This window comes from Oncorhynchus kisutch, linkage group LG23, assembly GCF_002021735.2.
Source record: "Oncorhynchus kisutch isolate 150728-3 linkage group LG23, Okis_V2, whole genome shotgun sequence".
Classification (NCBI taxonomy): domain Eukaryota; kingdom Metazoa; phylum Chordata; class Actinopteri; order Salmoniformes; family Salmonidae; genus Oncorhynchus; species Oncorhynchus kisutch.
Genome location: NC_034196.2, coordinates 11,341,649 through 11,347,720, shown reverse-complemented (window position 1 = coordinate 11,347,720; position 6,072 = coordinate 11,341,649).

Here is a 6,072-nt window from a genome sequence, read left to right as displayed (position 1 = left end):
GGGGATGTTATGTCCCTCATTCATTCCAATAAAAGAGTGCCCTGAGAAAGCATAAATTAGTAAGAATATACAGTAGGATATGCTGTATGCAACATGGAACCCAATAGGGTTCTACCTGGAACCAAAAAGATTTCTGGAACCAAAAAAAGTTATCCTATGAGGACAGCCAAATGACCCTTTCGGAATCCTTTTTTTCTCCTCTCCTCCCGCTCCCCTTCTCCTCCAAGCTCTCTTTTCCTTTCCCATCTTCCCTCCTCCCCATCCTCTCGTCTATCCTCTTCCCCTCTTTGTCGGCCTATTCAACCCTTACTGGAGTGCTTCAGAAACAGATAAAGCCTGTGGACCCGTAAGCAAGATCTGCTCGAGGTGTTTAGGGCTCTCTCCCTCTGCTTCAGTGTAACCTCTCCCACAGTCCTGACAAATAGGAGCTTTCATCACCAGCAGCAGTGGTTGCTGGCCAGGACTGGACAGTCAGTGCCTAGGGCCATAGGATCAGCGCAACTAGAGGCGAAAAAACTAAAGATCGCGTTACTCCATACACAGAGATGCAAACAAAGCTCTCCCTCGCCCTCTATTTGGACCATAACTCTATCCTCCTGAATTACAAGCTTACAAGCAAAAACTCTAAACAGGAAGTACCAGTGACGCACTCAGTCCGATGAAGTGGACCCAAAGCTACAGGACTGTTTTGCTAGCATATCATGGATGGCATTGCAGTATTTACCACATCAGTCACTGGCTTCACTAATTTACTGCAGGGGATCAAATCAGGTCACAGAGTGTTTCTTGGTAGCTTTAAACAAATATACCTCGAAACAAAAGTATACACCTCACACACATGGTAATGGCCTTAAACATTTTTTTAAAAATAAGACACCTGTACCATGTCACACATAGAGTTGAACTGTATGAACATTTGAGTTTGCATTCCAATATAAGACTTTATATACATCCCAGAAGACTGAAATATAACAAAACCGTTTGACATAAATAGACTTTTCATGTTTATTAATGAAGAAATTATGAAAAATATGAATAACAATCCACCCATGAGGCCACTAGAAGACGCTTTGATCATTAGACTGCAAGAAAGGGCTACTAAGTGCATCTACGTGACCATACGTACATATCACAACCAGAAGCCATGAATTACCGGCAACAGCCACACTGAGCTAAAGGCTAGAGCTGACGATTTCAAGGAGCAGATCACTAACCTGGACGCTTATAAGAAATCCACCTATGCCCTCCAAAGAACCATCAGATAGGCAAAGTGTCAATACAGGACTAAGATCGAATCCTACTACACCAGCACTGACACTCGTCAGATATGACAGGGCTTGTAAAATATCACAGATTACAAAGGGAAACCCAGCCACAACCTCCACAGTGACATGAACCTACCAGACGAGCTAAATACCTTCTATGCTCAGTTTGAGGCAAGGAACACTGGCAAGGAGCGTGAGAGCACCAGTTGTTCCTGATGACTGTGTGATCACACTCTCCGTAGACGATGTGAGTAAGACCTTTAAACTGGTTAACATTCACAAGGCCGCAGGGACAGACGGATTACCAGGACATGTACACAGAGCATGTGTTGACGAGGTGGTAAGTGTCTTCACTGATATTTTCAACCTCTCCCTGACCCAGTCTGTAATACCTACATGTTTTAAGCAGACCACCATAGTCCCAAAAACGCCAAGGTAACCACTCTAAATGACTATTGCCCTGTAGCACTCACATCTGTAGCCATGAAATGCTTTGAAAGGCTGGTCAGGCTCACATCAACACCATCATCCCAGACACCCTGGACCAGCTCCAATTCACATACCACCCCAAAAGATCCACAGATGACGCAATCTCTATTGTACTCCACACTGCCCTTTCCCACTTGGACAAAAGGAACACCTACATGAGAATGCTGTTAATTGACTACAGCTCAGCGTTCAACACCATAGTGCAGTCAAAGCTCATCACTAAGTTAAGGTCCCTGGGACTGAATACCTCCCTCTGCAACTGGATCCTGGACTTCCTTACGACCAACCCAGGTGGTGAGGAAGGATAGGCAACAACACAGCCGCTGATTCTCAAAACGGGGGCCCCTCAGGGGTGAGTGTTTAGCCCCTTTCTGTACTCCCTGTTCAACCTTCCTGTACTCCCTGTTTTATCAGTTTCTTTATGAAAATATTTTACGAACTCCATTACAGTAGCTCAAGCAGTACACAAGTAGACTACAAATGCATGCTGGGCCGAGCATGCATAAAGAAACTGATAAAACATACAGGTGCAAAATCAAGGTGACTTACAAAGATAAGGACCCAGATCAAGAGAGGGAGTGCGGTGATGTAGGGTCCAGAATTAAAGAATCATTGTGGAATCTGAAATTACACATATCGCGAAATCATGATATTGTACTTATTACGTGCTAATAGAAAGGAAGGAGATGGGTAGCTAGTGAAGTGTGTCATAGTAGCAAAGTATTTCTAAACAAAAAATCTGATCTTAAAAGTTTATTTGATTTTCGTTCTATTATCTATATAATAGGCTATCATAGATTTTGGCTCATTAGGTCTGACACCTTACCACTTTCAAGGAGATTTTCCATTTTGATAGGGTTATTTTGCCTAAAAACTTTAGGCCTACCTATATAAAAATAAAAATACAACTCTGTATTCCTGCCAGCATGGCAAGAGTGGCCCGTAGGGTGTTAAGCATCCCCAGTGGCTCTGCAAGTGCAGAGAGGATATTCTCTCCGCTGCTGGCCTGCTCTCCAGGCACCATGCATGACCCAGACTCTGACCAAACGGCTGTTTCTAAAAATGAATTCAAAGGCACTGAGCCTAATAAGACATTTTTCGTAAGGCACAGGTAAGACACAGGCTATGTGCGCAATTTATAGATTATAATGATTTAATACAATTAAATGTTGAAATGCTTAGCACTATAATGTTCCTTTCAGCCTAGTGTGTCGCACTAGCAAATGCTTCACAATTTATATCTTTGTAGGCTATAGCCTTAAAATAATTGAAATAATAGGCTAATAATGTAGCCTAAATAATTCATTTTCTTTCCTTCTTAGGCTACCAGTCTGGCTCCTGACCTATTTTGAGTGTTTAAATGCTGCTTAATGCGACATGTAACATGATGAGCGCTTCTTACATTCTCCTTTTCATGTTTATTCAAATGTTTTTCTTTCAAATCATATGGTTTGGTTTCAATACTTCAAAACCACATGGATGGTTGTTGGTTAAATGGTCATTTTAATGAATGGAGCGAATTTTGAGTTTTTTCCATGTGAGCGAGGAGCGTTTTTTTAGCGGAGAGGTTGGAAAGAACTTTGTGTCACCTCCTGACCATAGAAAGCTTTTATTTTCTATGGTAGAGTAGGTCAGGGCGTAATTGGGGGGTTGTTCTAGTTTATATTTTCTATGTGGGGTTCTAGGTTTATTTTCTGTGTTGGTGATTTGTATGATTCCCAATTAGAGGCAGCTGGTAATCGTTGTCTCTAATTGGGGATCATACTTAAGTAGCATTTTTCCACCTGTGGGTTATGGGGTATTGTTTGAATGTATGTGTTTTGAGTTATTGCACGTGGAAATCGCTGTAGTCACGGTTCGTTGTTAGTTTATTGTTTATTTGTTTTTGTCTTTGCTTAGTTTCACTTTCTTCATTAAATAATGTGGAACTCAACAGCCGCTGCGCCTTGGTCCGACATTTATTCTAACGAACGTGGCACTTGGAGCGCAGGAGCGGTGTGCAAGCACTGCTCCGTGATCCGACCGCTTAACTCCGCTCACATATTCTGGTGGCCGTGCACGACTCCAACACCATCATTAAGTTTGCCGACAACACAACAGTGATCACTGACGACGATGAGACAGCCTATTGGGAGGAGGACAGTGACTGCCAGGACAACAACCTCTTCCTTAACATCAGTAAGACCAAGAAGCTAATCGTGCAGCTCAGAAAACGGAGGGCAGAACACGCCCCCATTCACATCGACGGGGCTGTAGTGGAGCGGGTAGAGAGCTTTAAGTTCCTCGGTGTACACATCACTAAGGATCTATCTTGGTCCAAACACACCAACACAGTCGTGAAGAGGACACAACAATGAAAATATTTGGCATGGGCCCTCAAATCCTCAAAGTTCTACAGCTACACCACCAAGAGCATCTTGACTGGCTGCATCAATGCTTGGTATGTTAACTGCTTGGCATCCGACCACAAGGCGCTACAGAGGATAGTAAATGCCACCCAGTACATCACTGTAGCCAAGCTCCCAGCCATCCAGGACCTCTATACCAGGCGGTGTCAGAGGAAGGCCCAAAAAATGGTCAAAGACTTCTGCCACCCAAGCCACAGACTGTTCGTTCTGCTACTGCATGGCAAGCGGTACCAATTCACTGAGTCTGGAACCAACAGGACCCTGAACAGCTTCTAACCCCAAGGCATATGACTTCTAAACAAAATGCTAAAAAGCCAATCAAATGGCGACCCGGACTTCCTGCATTGACCCTTTTTTGCATTAACTCACTAACTTCTTTACACATACGCTGCTGCTACTTTTTAAAATGATATATCCTGTTGCCCAGTCACTTTATCCCTATCTATGCTTTATGTACATAGCTACCTCAATTACCTTGTACCCCTGCACATCGACTCGGTACTGATACTCACTGTATATAGCCATGTTGTTTCCGAATCCCTATACATAGCCATTATTTTTTACTTGTTATTTCTATTAATTATTCACTGTATTTATTCCTTGTGTCACTATTTAAAAAAAAAATATTGTATTTTACTCTGCATTGTTGGAAAAGGACCCGGAGTAAGCATTTCACTGTTAGTCTACACCCGTTATTATTATAGTTCAAAGTCAATCCACAGTGTAACTGACAGACAAAGTCAATTATAGTTAGTTGGAAAAAGTGTAACTTGTGCAGTAGTGGGTGACCTCACTGTATGGAAAATGTATTCCCCAGTGACATGGAGTATAATTAGTGAAGAATACCCCTGAAATCAGGCCACATATCTACACACAAATAAAACTGTCAGATTAATGAATGAATAGGAATATACTCCAATGGGGATTTATGTTTTAAGGGATCCAAAAATTATACTGACACGGAACTTTCTTGAAAATGTATGAAATTATAATTGACGTTTCATGACTTTGAGCCCTGCACAGTGAAAGTATGAGATTCAATGCCTGTAGCCAATCCTGTAAACTTGGCCGAACTAGCAAAGTTTTTGAGGGGCAAATTTAAGGGGGGCCAACCCCATTCTGTGCATATTAATAGCCCAGCCCCACATCACCACCACCAATTACTAGTGAATTTGCAAGGGAACCTTGTTCTCATCGTTTATTCTTCATAGTTCCAGTCCAGACAAACTCAAGTCCCGGTCTAAATGTCTTTGCGTTGTTAAAATTCAAAGTGGGGCTGCCAATAGCGGAAGAGTGGCAATGGCTCCATTAGTTTGCCAGTCACACACGATGCCTTGGCAGAAGAATCCAGACTGGGCAGACCAGCACTGTCCAGGAGAGCAAGACAGTCGCTACAGCTTATCGTCTTTGTGACGCTCAATGTCCATGTTAGAAGATCTAACAGCCTTAAAAGCTATACCTCTCCAAAGCAAACAGCCAACTCCTGCTGGGCCCAATATGTGACTGCAAGGCCATGCACACCACACAGCTGACCAATTTTCTTTGTAGTAATAGGTTGTTATCTAAAAATCCATAGTAGCCATTTGTCATGTCTTAAAATCGGGTCCTCTGCGTGGATTTTTCCACCATACTCCATACATCTCCCCATCCCACTGCGGACGGATTTACATCATGGCACCGGCTAATGAAATCCGAAATGACTCACACAGAGCTAATACGCAGGAGGCGTGAAGAAAGGTTTCAATACCATCACCCCACAAACCCCAGAATGAATGGCCAACGACCCAGAGCTGGGACGGTGCTGTGCTGTCATTCACTCTCACATGCAAGGAGCTCTCGCCTGTACAAGCCCTTCCGGAGCAGCGAACACATCACTAACATATCCTGTTGTTGACCTGTCAAAAGCCCAG